This window comes from Sebastes fasciatus, chromosome 4, assembly GCF_043250625.1.
Source record: "Sebastes fasciatus isolate fSebFas1 chromosome 4, fSebFas1.pri, whole genome shotgun sequence".
NCBI classification, from domain to species: domain Eukaryota; kingdom Metazoa; phylum Chordata; class Actinopteri; order Perciformes; family Sebastidae; genus Sebastes; species Sebastes fasciatus.
Window position 1 is genome coordinate 38,928,855 of NC_133798.1, and position 14,458 is coordinate 38,943,312.

General features: G+C 43.9%; 1 protein-coding gene across 1 annotated transcript in view; it reads left to right on the forward strand.

Annotated features, from left to right (window-relative positions):
* Positions 1–14,458, forward strand: part of znf469 (zinc finger protein 469) — a 229,626-nt gene that overhangs the window by 14,229 nt on the left and 200,939 nt on the right. The window contains exon 2 of the mRNA XM_074634149.1: positions 3,530–3,584. The gene's annotated coding sequence lies outside the window, so the exon portion shown is untranslated. The remainder of the gene's footprint in view (positions 1–3,529; positions 3,585–14,458) is intronic.

The following is a 14,458-nucleotide window of genomic DNA, read 5'->3' on the forward strand; positions in this document are numbered from 1 at the left end:
TTGTTGGCACAGCGTTTTTGTTTTGCCTGTTACTATTTTGTCAGGTTGCATAGTTAACCCTGGGAATATCACATATATTTTTGATTGCAGTCCTGAAGAACTTTCCGCTCGATGAGCAGCTCCATTCTCAGATAACAATGCTCAGCAATTACCCAGCCAGCCGAGACAAGCGTGTGAACACCGTCGCCCCAAATTGACTGAAGGAGGCTGAAGATATTCGGTTTCTTGGGTGTGAAAAAAAAGTTTGAGGACTATATCTCTCTGCTTCCACGGTTCATGGCAACCTGAGAATACTGCTCTCAATGATTTGATAAGAACCAAGTGTTACACGGGCTTTGGCAGCGGTTCCTTTTGGCTTGAGCGCCACTATTTTGCATTGGCACGGTGCTAGAGAGCAGCGGTGCATCCTAATGCGCAGCTAGTGTTTGTGCTGAACCCGATCCGTTCTGTCTGCTCCAGAGATACATCCCTTTTGTTTGGTCAGAGAAAGTTACATTGTGCAGTAAAAGGAGGCCCGCGGGCCTTTTTGAAGAGCAACAACTTTCCAATACAACACACTGAGCAGCCAATCCACCTTGATTCAAACCATGTGCATGAAACAGGATAATGCTTTTTGAGAACACGGTCCATAAAGAATAGTGTCTGTAATGTGGCATGTGCAGTTGTCTTGTCATTATGTATTTAGATTCAATCAGTGTGGCCTCGGGGTCGGAGTGGAAAAGCTCTCATTTTGCAGAGGGGGACCGATTCGCCTCTATGAATATTTAGACAATAAGACCACAATGGTTGTAAATAAACTGTGTCTGTTTGTTTCAATGCACAAACCTGTTGTAGACAATCAGATAGAGATCATACATGACTGTGTCATCCCTAGTGACACTTTCCATCCACCAGACTAGGGATGCAACGATACCAATTTTTTTCAGACCCAGTACGAGTACAAGTACTTAGATTTGGGTACTCGCTGATACCGAGTACCGATACGAGTACTTCTCTGTGCCAAAAGACCCTCGTTAACAGCCAGCTGGAGGGTGTGAGCGACACACGGCAGGCTGGGGAGTCCCGCATACGAGGCGGTGCGCCGCGACCGGCTCTAGTTCGGCTTGGGAAGGCTCGGGGCGAAGGTGGCTCACGGTAGCAGCTTTACAGCGCTCCCTGCCCGGACCTCGCCACACTGTGGACAACGGCCCCCTGCCCCCGGTGCGACTGTCGACCGGGGAGGACTGCGTCGGGCCGCCAGATAGGGGCTCAGCCCACGTAAAAGGCGCCAGGGGTCTGCGGCGATGTCGCCAACCCACCTGACCCGTCTTGAAACACGGACCAAGGAGTCTAACGCACGCGCGAGTCAGAGGGTGCAAGCAAAACCTCGTTGCGCAATTAAAGTGAGGGCCGGTGCGTGCCGGGTGAGGTGGATCCCGGCCCCGCGGGGTTGGGAGCACCACCGTAAAGTGGTATCGGTGCCGTTGTATCGGAGCCGTTTTGCGAGTACGAGTGCATGAGCACAGTATCGGACCCGATACCGGTATCGGTATTGGTGCATCCCTACACCAGACAGACACTCTGGTATCAGTGAAACTCATTTACAGCTTTGTCGTCCTCACCAAGGAGTCTGTAAAGTCAGTAAACTGCTGTAAAACACTTTTATGTTTGCCTTTCTTTGTTGCGTCCTCACATCCACCTGTTAGTGATCTATTTTATGTGTTTCTCGCAGGCTAATCACCTCTGGCTATCGGCACAGAGGAACACGTTTTATACCCTAACCCCGTTGTTTACCAGCATTCATTCATTCACCCCCCCCTGCCCTCTTTTAGAGCGAAATGCACGCTGTGGCTTTTCCTGTGTACATATTGCATAGCTTGTCTCAACTACTGTACTGTAATTGCCTACAATGTCTTCCATATGTGGTCGTTGTGTTCTACCATCGTAGCTTTCTCCTCGGGATTGTCAGAGAGCTTTAGAAACTGAATTGTCCTCTGAGTCCCCCCGTCGTGAATATGAGCATCCTGTTGACTCCGTGGTGTCCTCGTTGTTCTACACAGATATTTCAAACTGTGTCCCTCCACAGAGGCGATCCCTCTCCTAGAGAGCTAATCACCACACTCAGTAAAATGCAAGCAGATGATATTCTTTAGGAAAGAGTGATGTGTTTACAGTTCTCAGTTGGTGGTATGATGCTGCGTAGACATACGAGCACTGGCCTTGACTTTTTAACCTTAAACTTAATTTGCATTATGACCAAAACAAAGATGCATGTTGAGCCAGTTTTAATGAAGACCGCACTAATTCCTCCAGCCACGTTGCTGTGCCAAGCAACGAAAGTTCAGGTTCACCATTGGAAATCCATTTGACAGTTTAGATTTTTTGTTTTTTAAAGTTTGGATTTCATTTTCTCAAAGTCAACCAGAGATAAATCACAGATCCAGCTGGGCTGAGTTCAGCTGGAATTAAAATGGGGTGCCTCGTTGTTCTGCAATATGACTCATTGTGAGCGTTTCCACTAATCACTCTTTGCTGGAGGCTAGGGAGATACTTTTCATGTTCCTCAAAACCAAAGTTGGTTGAAAGGACGTTGCAAGCTCTCACAAGCAGCTGTGTCTATCCTCTATCCTTACTTGTCTCCAAATCTCCGAATCCCGCTGTCTTCCATTTAGTAAAGCGCACTTTTATCAAATAGTTTTCTGTTTTTAGTGAGCTGTAAAACACTGGCATCTGTTATCATATTGCTTTTTATTTCTATACCGGATAATGTTATTGTCCTAAAGGAAAGCTGTGAATAAATGAAAACAGTGATTTGAGCCCTTCTTAAGAACATGTTTCCCTTCTTCCCACAATTGATAGAGCGGGCACGGATTCAGAGTCAACAGTTGGAGCCACTGTGTTTTCATTGGCGCCCTTACACTTTGTGGAGCTCTTGAGTTTGATTGACAACAGCGTGGTTGCCAATGTGTCATTCCAAAACATTCATATTTTTTTGCTTTTTATATTGAAGTTGAACATGCAAATAATATTATCTCATTAGCTGTTGCTGTGCATCGAGCATGTCCACACACGAGTGATCCCAGTGTTCTTCATACTGTTTCTTACCGCTGCAGTGAATGGGCCGGGCTCTTCATTTTGGCTGATTGATTTATATCGCGTCGCGTTGTTTATCTTGCCAGAGATATTCAGGGATTTCATTTGACCATTGAAGTGTGTCCAAGAAGCACTTGTACTGAAGCAATCCTTCCGTTTCATGGTCAGCGTTCTCATGGAGCGGGGAGGACCGTTGGGATTAGGGGAGTTGCTTTGTTGGGATCTTCTAAGCCATTATTATTTATTAGTAAATAATTTGCCCCCCAGTTGTGTGTGTTTGTTTGTCGTTCATCCAGATGTGTATGTGTGTGTATCCTTGTTCCTCTGCCCAGCTGCGCCACTGTCTTTTTTCACACATCTGACTCATTGAGTGCTGTAGTGAGCCAGTGGTGTGTAATTCCTTCCTCCTGAGTGTGCAACAAATGACACATGTTTTTTCTCCTCTTGTCCCCGATAGGAGAGTTTGTGACCCAGCAGCAGAAAGACACACAACTCTTACAGAAACTCAAACAGTAAGTGCATGATTATTTATTTAAGCATGTATTAATGACCAATTATTATTAAGTATTGCATGTATACCTACCATATGTGTCCTTAGTGCTGATATATGTGCACTTATGCTGCTTGCATACAGCACCGATATACAGAGAGAAAGAAGTCTCGATGCGAGTGACAAATGGCAAATATAGAGATTTGAATGACAAATGTCAAACATATTTACTAATAAATACAATTTCAAAATGTCAAGTATTACACATATATATTTCCAACTTGGAGTTTTTTAGTGGCCTCCAGTACCAAAGGTGCTTCTTCCATGTTGAGACAGTCAGCGTTGCACGTTAAAAACGAGTCTACAAATTAATACATGCACATACATTTACATCTTCTTATAAATGCATGTTTGTCTTGAAGCATTGAACTACAAAATGTCTCTCTCTCTCTCTCTCTCTCTCTCTCTCTCTCTCTCTCTCTCTCTCTCTCTCTCTCTCTCTCTCTCTCCCTCTCTCTCTCTGTCTCTCTGTGTTTATGTCCTTTGTGTATGTGTGTCAGAAAGTATCAGCAGGTTATCAGGTTAAGATGGCAAGGCACCAGGGAAGGAAGATCATTATCTTTTCCTGCAGTGTGATAGTAACGGTTCTTGAGAAACGCAGACATAGCCTTCAGCTATCAACCCGATTATGTGTGTTAAAGGAACACTCAAAAGTCAAATACTCACCCTGTGTGACTGAAAAGTGGCTCTGAAGTTTGCAGCTCGCTCCTTTGTGGAGGACGGCAGCTGTAGTCATCTTTGATTCACAGCATTTTTTATTAATTCCAATGGTGATCCAGATTACGGCCAGCTAGTGCCTGGGAGAGTTCCCACGAGGGGGACCCTGACCCGTCAAGCGTGGGGGGGAAAGTGCAACGCTGTGAAGGAAAGGGGTGCACTGGATTTATAACGAGAGCGTCATTGCAAAACAGATTGCAGCACAATAATCATTTTGTATCGATTATCTTGTTTTCAAATTGGATTCATTGCACAGCGCTAACCCAGAGTCACGGCAAAAAGTCCTGTCAAAACATGTTAACATGTCCACAGATACTTAGAGACTGATCCTAATGATCCACTTCTCCACTGTTCAGTCTGTTCCAAACAATCATTGTTTCAACATAAATATTCTACTTCCAGCAAAGCTTCAGATTAATGAGAAGGCAAAAGCATGACGGGGAAGTAGTAGCATGTCTGGAACGTACTGAACTTATGAATCAAGGGTGGAGGAGTGGATTATGTTACATGAGGTTTGATACTTAATGCAGGACACATAGTCTGTACATAAAGATGGACGACGCGTCTCCACTTCCTCCCGCTGTACAGAAGTGAAGCCAAAATATCCCGGATACGGGAAATCTTGGATAACAGACCGTTGCTATGTATAGCAGACCGTTGCTCTGTATAGCAGACCGTTGCTCTGTATAACAGACCGTTGCTATATATAACAGACTGTTGCTATGTATAACAGACCGTTGCTATGTATAACAGACTGCTGCTATGTATAACAGACTGTTGCTATGTATAACAGACTGTTGCTATGTATAACAGACTGTTGCTATGTATAGCAGACCGTTGCTATGTATAACAGACTGTTGCTATGTATAACAGACCGCTGCTATGTATAACAGACTGTTGCTATGTATAGCAGACCGTTGCTATGTATAACAGACCGTTGCTATGTATAACAGACCGTTGCTATGTATAGCAGACCGTTGCTATGTATAGCAGACCGTTGCTATGTATAACAGACTGTTGCTATGGGCGCAGCTCTGATGTTGAACTCTGGAGGACCGTTTTTGCATCAAAATATTGACTTCCTCAGTAAGTAGCCGTGGAATAAGCGGGATAATTTACAGCTAGCGGGTCATTGTTGTGAAAGAATCCCCTTCAGGGAGCTTCGCGTCGGGGTGCAGCATCGCCCTGTCTGGGATTCTTTCACAGCAATGACCGGCTCGCTGTACATTATCTCTTACATATCGTTCACACATTTAGTCAAGTTGGGTTGCACTGTAGTAGATGTAAAATTGTGAGTATTTCCTTAAGCTGGGCGGTATTTGTGAACAGGTAAAAACTTCTGATCGCTTTTTTTTCTGATGGTTTGTTCACAAATCATCATACGTAAAGAGAGAGGATGCATCTGGAGAGTTCTCAGAGTTCTCAGAGAATATGTGATTTACTAGGTGACGTGAGTCTTCTTGGAAAGATATTTCAGCCTGTTATGGGGAACATAATGTACATGAGTACTGAGAGATTTACTATTACACAGTGATACTGCCAGAGCACTATGAATGTGAATCTTGCCCTTCTTACTCTTCAATGCATTTGGTTAAGTAAAGCTCCCCCCCCCCCCATCCACACTCTCTGCTGTTAGTCTGAGTGCAAGTCACGAGCAGATTCAAGTCGCTCTGAATGAGCCAAAGGGATTTTTGTGAAGTTGGTGTTGTATTTTACCAGCAGGCAGCTTCACACACTGTCAGCACAGCCCCACAGCTCTCTGCTGGAGGAGAGCAGTCCAGTATGTTCAACAGTGGTGGTCTGTGATCAGGTCCAGCCACTAGGGGGCAGTGGTATGGTGATGTGGTGAAGTAGTTTAGATAAATAGACTGATGATGATCTCCTTACAGGTAATAGTATATGTTGTATAGCTGGTATACATGATGATGATATATTGATGCTGCGTTGCACAAAATTAGCAAAAGTATTTGGAACCTGCTGTCATGGGTAACTGATCCCTTGTTGAACTTCACCTTTGAATCCGATTTTATGATTAGCTCTCAAAGAGCCGTTTGTATGCTAATCAATCTGAATCTCTAAATTGCTACCAGGTAGGACGTGCCCCTCGGAGGACACAGATAGCCTGCAGATTGCAGGTAAATACATAATTGATGAAATTAACGTGGAGGAAATCTGCAGAATATGAACACCAGGTTTCGGATCAGTTTCGGGATCTACTTCCTTCCTCGAGGTCCCTCTCGCACAGTTTACAAAGAACAGCAGTGCACAGCTGAATATAAAGCAGATTAAGAAAACATTTCCCATTATCATGATTTCCTTAGAGAAGTCCCGCTGTCCTGTTCTTAGGAGAGTTTTCCCTGCAGGGAATTCTGCTGCATTTGGAATTCCTTGAAGTCTGTTTGTCATTGCAGAAACGTCCTAAAATAAGGGGCAGCCCTCCGCATTTAATGGTGTGTTATATGAGGCTGAATGGATGGCAGATGAACAGAATGAAATGCATATGAGATGAGATGAGGAAAAAATCCTAATTATACTAATTTTGTTATTTTGACTTTCAGGTCATATTTACAATGCAAATTATGTTTTCCTTTGGCATATCATCTAACAACACAAGTTTGTCCTCCTGAAAATAAAAGGAGATAAAGGAGGCCAGACTAGACTCATTTTTCTCTGATCTTCACCAGATATTTTAATAACCATACCGCAAACTCCAACAACAACTTCTTGGAATTCGGATTTGATTAACCTGAACTAGAACTGTGATATCGTGGCAACTTCACAGTATTCCAATCTGTTTCTTCTAACACTCATGATTAGATAATACTAGTGAAATGTTTTATGAGCTCCAATAATAAAAGTTCACATTTGAATAATTGATACCGGCAATGGGCAACAAAGCTACCACTGATGCACCACAAGCATTACAACCTTTGTCCAATCTGGTTCATTGTGCATTGCTGCACCTGATTCGACTGTTATCAGGCCATTAAATAGGCTTTATCGGTCGCTATGAACACCATAGATGTGGGTCAGTAGGGGCCTACTACGCCTACTACGTTGTAAAAGTGAAACTTAAAAGCAAAACGTTCTAACATGTAAAACTGCATGAAACGTCACCTTTTGAACACAAACAAAACAACTTATTTAGGTTTAGGCAACAAAACTACAACTTCTTTAGGCGTAGGCAACAAAACTACAACTTCTTTAGGCGTAGGCAACAAAACTACAACTTCTTTAGGCGTAGGCAATAAAACTACAACTTCTTTAGGCGTAGGCAATAAAACTACAACTTCTTTAGGTTTAGGCAACAAAAATACAACTTCTTTATGTTTAGGCAACAAAAACACTTTGTTAAGTTTAGGGGAAAAACATGTTTTTTGGCTTAAAATAACTGTTTCAAAAGTGAAAGTGAAACTTAATGCTTGTCAACACAAAGAAAACTACACTTTGTTTGTTTCACATGGGATGCGAACCCTGGCCTCCTGGATGAAAACCCTGTGCTTTGTGTCCCATCCATCACCCCTGACCTCCACGCCTTATAGAGTTCCAGGCTGTCTGTACTACAGTGCCTGACTACCCCTTTCTGCTCCTGTCATAATCACTACGGTCGCTAGAGGTCACTGTTGTGTTCCTTTATACCTTCCTTTGGTGATCGACCATGTGAATAGATGATGAAACCTAATATTGGGTGTATTGACCCACATCTATGGTGCTCATAGCGACAGATAGCCCCTATTTAATGGTCTGATAACGGTCTAATCGGCTGATTGCTTCTGTGCGTTGAGGTTTTGTCAAAGCACGTTGATAATTGCGTTGATGATAGCAGAGCTGTGAAAGCTGCGGTGTGGTCTTCAGAAGGGGCACACTGTATTTTACAGGCGAGTTTCACCTCTCTCTCTCTTTCTCAATGGATCATTACCCCAATGTGAGCAGTGATTTATGAGCTACGTTGCAAACGCCGGGAGCAGTTCCTGTCTGGAGGCTGACATCCACCCACTGATTGCCACTGTTTGTCTACGTGCATGTGTGTTTGTGTGTGTGTGTGTGTGTGTGTGTGTGTGTGTGTGTGTGTGTGTGTGTGTGTGGGCATGACAAGATGGAAGCGGGACTGCTGCTGTAAGGGTTTGTTAAAGCCAATATGAGCACGTCTCTTTCAGTCTGTCTGAGGGCGGCTGACTGTTTTCCTGTCTGCATGTGTGAGGACCTGCGTCCTCTCAGGTCTCGACTTCCTCTCCTGGTAACTGGATACAGTAATGTTTCTCTCTGCTGGGTGCTGATGGACTCGGTTTTAAACAGAGCAACGTTAGCTCTAAAACCAAACAGGTTTGAGTGAGGCACTGAAATGTCACCCCACACACACTTAACCAAGCTACTAATGGGCCTGAATTTGGAGCAGAAATCTTAAAGAGAAAAGTAACTAAAGGCTGAACAAAGACCTGCTAAGAGCAGCACCTCTGTGTTTTCTCAGACTCGTCGAGCTAAAGTGCTCAGCTTTGTGTCTTTTTGTGTAGAGATTAACTCCGTCCTGCTTTTCTTGGGACGAGGTTGAACACGTTGTTGTTTGGACAGGTTTGTGTTGTACTCATCCACAGATAGACTACTGTGGAATCTATATTAGCCTGTGAGCAACGCACATCTCTCCATGTGCATGTGTTCATAGACATACCGTTAAGTGTATGTGGCGATATGGGTCATCGGTGGATAAGTTTGCCTGTGTAGATGTTGTGAATGTAAATAGTTTGCATTGGTTACATGGAAAAAGGCATTCCAGAGATTAATTCTGTACATGCATATACCCTACTAGGTCAATGCAAGCAGAGATGTGTGCGTGTGCACACCCAGGTGTTCAGAGAGCTTCTATCAAAGTGTTTTGGATTGTTACGTTCGCGTATGCCTGCTGTCTCTCTCTCTTCGTGTGTGTGTGTGTGTGTGAACGTGGACCACCCAAAGCCTTTGAGGTCGTAACAATAACAGGTCCACTTCCTCCCAGTGATATGGCAGTGGTTCCAGTCGAAGGGCCGTAGACGGGGTAGACGTTATCGGTCCACATCACAGCAGCAGCAGCCACACTGTTTAGTGGACTTGTCACAGCTGTGCAGAAGGTTATTCCCCCTCCCAGCGCCTTTATCTACATTTGTACAACCCCAAATACACACAGCCCTATATTTAGTACGAGAAGTCTGGTGTTCTTGAAAAGCATTCATAAAGCTCGGCGTGCTAATCCGTCTTCCAACAGATGTTCAAGCTCCATGTTGCAATTAGTCTTTTATTTCTTTCTAAATGTGGTGTCTTGAAAAGTCTCCTCTCTCTGTGTCAGACTCCTCATAACCTCTGCGTAAACAAATTCCTCTGGCTAGACAGCATTTTCATTTTTGTGATTCTTTACTTTGCGATTCTCTCTCATCCTGGCGAGCGAAAAATACGCTGTGGTAATTAATATGATAATGTGTGTGGTGGCATAATTTTTTCCAGGCATCACTGTGTGCCATGTTAAATTGAGGTCTGAGTGAGGTTTCAGCTGGAAACACTGAGGAGAGGCCGAGTACAGTATGTCTCTGTCGGTGCTTGGCCAGCTAAAGGGGGGAAATAATATTTGTTTTTCGGAGAGAAGAGCTCTTCACCCGCGGCACGAACTATTCTTATATTTACCCGGATAACTGTGTGAGAATTTAGCTCCGCTCACCTGAGTGATGCAACGTTTACTGGTGTGGAGAAGGAGTTCACCTTCAGCTCCAAGACAGTTCTGCCTTGTCTCATCTGCATCCATGAAGCTGGTTCAGCCCAACATGCTAACACACACATGGTATGGGAACCACAGGAACTATACTTTAGCTTCATCTTGATGATTTATTGCACCGCACAGTTTAGCCTCAGGAATCAAGTGCGCTAATGCGTTTTTGTTCAAAAGGGAATTCCTTCGCCGAACTTCTTCTGCTTTGTTTTCAGACGACTCTTCAAATTGGTTTCTCAACACCCCGACTCTAACAGGCCGTTTATGTGCGATGGGGGCTGATTTACGGTGCTAAATGACAGTGGAGCTCTCATCTGTGGTTAAACTGGGTGCAATATACTACTCAGATGCCCACGGCTGCCAACCCCCCAGTCTGTCTAGACGGGGTAAACACCAGGCTTTATAGACCTGCCGACTGACAATCACTGATGATTGGGTTTGTGGGATATGAGAGGCCGGGTCAGTTAAAATGATTGACAGCTAGTGGCATTCTTTGTGTGTGTTTGTTGGTGTATGATCTGGAGCTGTGGCTTCATCCCTTTATGTCTTCAGTAAGGAGAACGAGAGGGCTCCACCTGCTCAAGCTGTTATGAAATGATCAACACAAATACTTGTGGTAAATGTCAGGTGGATGGGGATACAGTGATATAAAAGGCATTTATCTCTGCTGTACCTCTGGGTGATGAGAAGAACCTTTCCCACAGCCAACAATAACATCCATAACGCCGCTGATGAATCATACCGGTTGTGAAGGCAGATAACAAAGGCCCTGGGACCTTCCCGGGAAGGAGAGTGTTGGTTTTGATTTGCTCCAGAGATCCCACGTCCCTCCTCGCCGTGCTTGGTGTGGTTGCTGCGTGGGTTTTGCTGCGAACTGGGGATGGTGATGGTAATTATTCTTGTTGTTATTTATGTGTGTTGGCGGGGGCCGCTTCCCCTGGGGCGCCTCTTATCCAGTGCCAGTGCTGTGATGGGGGTTCACAGCACTGGCACCGTTAAACGGGTATCCACGCTGTCACTAGTACACAGATAGACGTGCTCATATAAATGTTGGTTAATCCATCCAAACTAGTTTCTCTCTATGATTTACTAATGATGTCTACTTTGCATTACATTGTAGCTACACCCACGTTTTTATTCGGCTCAGTTGCTAATAATTATCCCTGGAATGATCTTTGATCTCAACGCCTGCACGGCCACACAAGATATTTACTTTTTATTTGAGCTGTTTTTTATTCTTTTGTTTATTCCTCCACCTCTTATGAAACATATTGCTGTGTATTTGTCTCTGCTCTTGCATACAGAGAGGTTACAAATGAATATGAGTAACAAAAATGATTTTACATAGACATCAGCTTCCTAAGAATGACAGTATTATTTGCCCTGTCTGCATGATGAACGGCCCCACTTGCATATCCGTCCTAAGAGAGAGGATTTTAATGGCCAATGATTGGAATCTGTCTGCCTCTGATTAAAGCAAGATGTTGGAACACAATATGTCGAACGCAATATGGTGTTACGATGAAGTCTATTTTCTATACCCCATCTATCTCACACTCAAACTGCTCCCTACATTCATTGTTAGACTAGAATGGGAACAGCTTGAGTGTGCAACATCTTATTTCTAATATTTACTTTTACTTATGTGCATGCACGTGCATTATTTGCTGTTTTGAAGTTGCAATAGTACATTTAAATGGGTTGACTGAAGAAAAGAATCCGTCCATCTGTTTTTAAGAATGAATGCGTAAATCAAACACATCCTGGCAGAGGGGGAAATGTGCCAAGAGAATGCTTTGGTTAATCGGCACCGCCGTGCCAAGACTGTGCCATAGTGAGTCACTGTGTAAGCAATAGCTCTTAGATCAGTATCAGAGTTTAACCACATTGCCAAAGGCTCCTACATACAACCTCATGATGCACTAAACTGCTGATGTCTCTCCAGTCTTGTTTCTCAGGGACTAAATCTTTCCCAGTCTGTCTGGAACGACCTCTCAGGATCGGTTTCAGAGAAATCTCCTTCCCTATCTCCTTTTCCCTGGTGGAGCTCTGCATGCCAACCTCGCTCTCAGTTAGACTGATGGGAAGAGAAAGTGAGAGGCGGATGAAGAAAAACAGTGCATGTGTGCGTGAAAGAGAGAGTGGCGGCACTTCTGCTATACTTGGAATAGCAGTCTTAAGTTAGCACACTGTGGCGACAGCGATATTAAGGAGAGTTTTCTGCAGCCGAGGGTTAGTAGGTTCGTTGCACATTGCTGCTCCGACTGCAGTCGGGCCCGTAGGGCTCGGACTTGGCAGCCTTTACAGCTTTTCAATGTTGCTTGGCATGAACAGTCAAACCACAGGTTTGTCTCAGGTGGATGAGGATTAACCTGACCTTTTGGATTCACAAGAACAGTGAGGGATTTAACATCAATGTTTAACCAACTGCACATCTGCATCTTTGCCAATTTCTATTTATTTATTCAGCAGTAAACGTGGTTTAGTTTTAAATCCTTTTTTTTTTCATTTTCTTTATTCTATTGTCCTGCATCAGACTGATTCTGGTTAGAGGTATATACTGTAAAATGCTGAGCAATATGTCTTTTGTCCACAAGGGGGTAGACATTCAGCACACATCTGGTGCTTTTTTTTCACTGTCAAAGCATTGGATGAGTTTCAGCAAGTGACCAGGGACACAATGAATCCTGTCTGAATGAGTTTTAGCTGCGTCTTCATGCTGTGCTCTGGTCTCATTCCTGCACAAACACAAAAAGAAACCCAGATGCACACAGCCATCCCCACCCCCCACCCCCCTCACTACTCCAAACTGCACTTCAGCACAAAACAATGTGACAGGGAGGAGTTGAAACTGGAGAGGACCCGGTCATTACCTGTAAGGACCTGCTTATTACCCCGTCAGCGTCAACTTATCCTGGTCATTTCCTCAACATCAGTTCCACCTCTAAACGCTGGAGTTGAACAGCTTTTTTTTAAATTCAGAAGTCTGAGTGTGACAAATATCTTTAAGGATGGAGTGGAAAATAAATGGCAGAGTGAGAAGGAGATCAATTAGTAACAGCTTGCAGTTTCCACCACAGCCAAATGCACTCATGCTGCATGACAGCAGGAAGGGAAGTTGGAATTTCACATCGTTACACATCTTGAGAAGACCAGCAGTGGTGACTCTCTCAAATCCTTTTATTTATTTCTTTACTTCATTAATTTTGTTCATGCAAGCATAATGTCTTTATCAGTCATGGGGAGGTAGCATTTTTGTCCCTCTAACAACCTTTTCTATGAATTACACCGTTATTTGCACAGGCCCGTAATAGGGAAATAATGGTAAATAATGATAATGGGGAAGTAAACATCTTTTAGTAGATGAATGCGTCTCAACAGCGGGGGGATATTTTGTGTAATTTCGCTGTAATATTTATGTCTAAATGTTGCCAGCATCACGAGGCCTCTAATCAGTTTGTGTTTAATGTCCTTTTTTTTAATGGGAGCCATGGCAACGCGCACACACACACACACACACACACACACACACACACATGCAAGTTTATGTCATATCGCTGGGCTGATAATGGATGTTAAAAAAAACCCCTTTGGATTCTCTTGACCACATTATCTCACTGTTTTTCACACTGTTCCATTTTCCAAGAATCTATCAAAAAATGTGGTTCACACATGCGGCGAGATGTCAGATTTATGTCACGAGAATTTGTATGATCTGCCGTGTAGGTCAAGTCAATGTCAGATCGCCTCTGTGTGGGTGCAGGGGGACACCTGGGCTGTCTCGTGTTCTCTGGATGTGTCCGTAGATTTACGAGTCCCTGCTCTTCCTCGCTCAGCTTGATACTCGCACGAGTCCAACAGATTCAGATGCAGCTTCTTTTCTTTATCCCACCACACTGCCGCAGTGTTTCAGTCCTATTGTTTCTGGAACCACAGTTCTTCTATTGTCCCCCCTACTGTCAGTCCATTGTCACACTTTCCAACTTTGACTCTCAAGGGAAATTTATATGCTTGTATTGGCAGGACTGTACTGGCATTGCACCGGGCTATGAGTTCAAACTAGGGACATTTCTCACAGTACGTTAAGGTGGGCTGTTTAACCCCGATTAAACAAATACAAATGCTCCTATTCTCCAATAAGGTCCTGCACAGTGGGAAATGGATATATTGCCCTTCTGTCATCCAATGTTGCTCTAAAAAGCACCATCTGTTGTTTCTGAGGTGACCTGCTGTGACCTTTTCGCTCGTGACATCATCTCATATGATTAACTCGAGGCATGCGCTCACTTTAAAAACACACACCGTGGAATTTCTGTTACCGGGCCGCCGCATTTGCTGATTTCATACCCATGAAGAAAATGCCATTACAGTCGACGAAAGAGAGACAT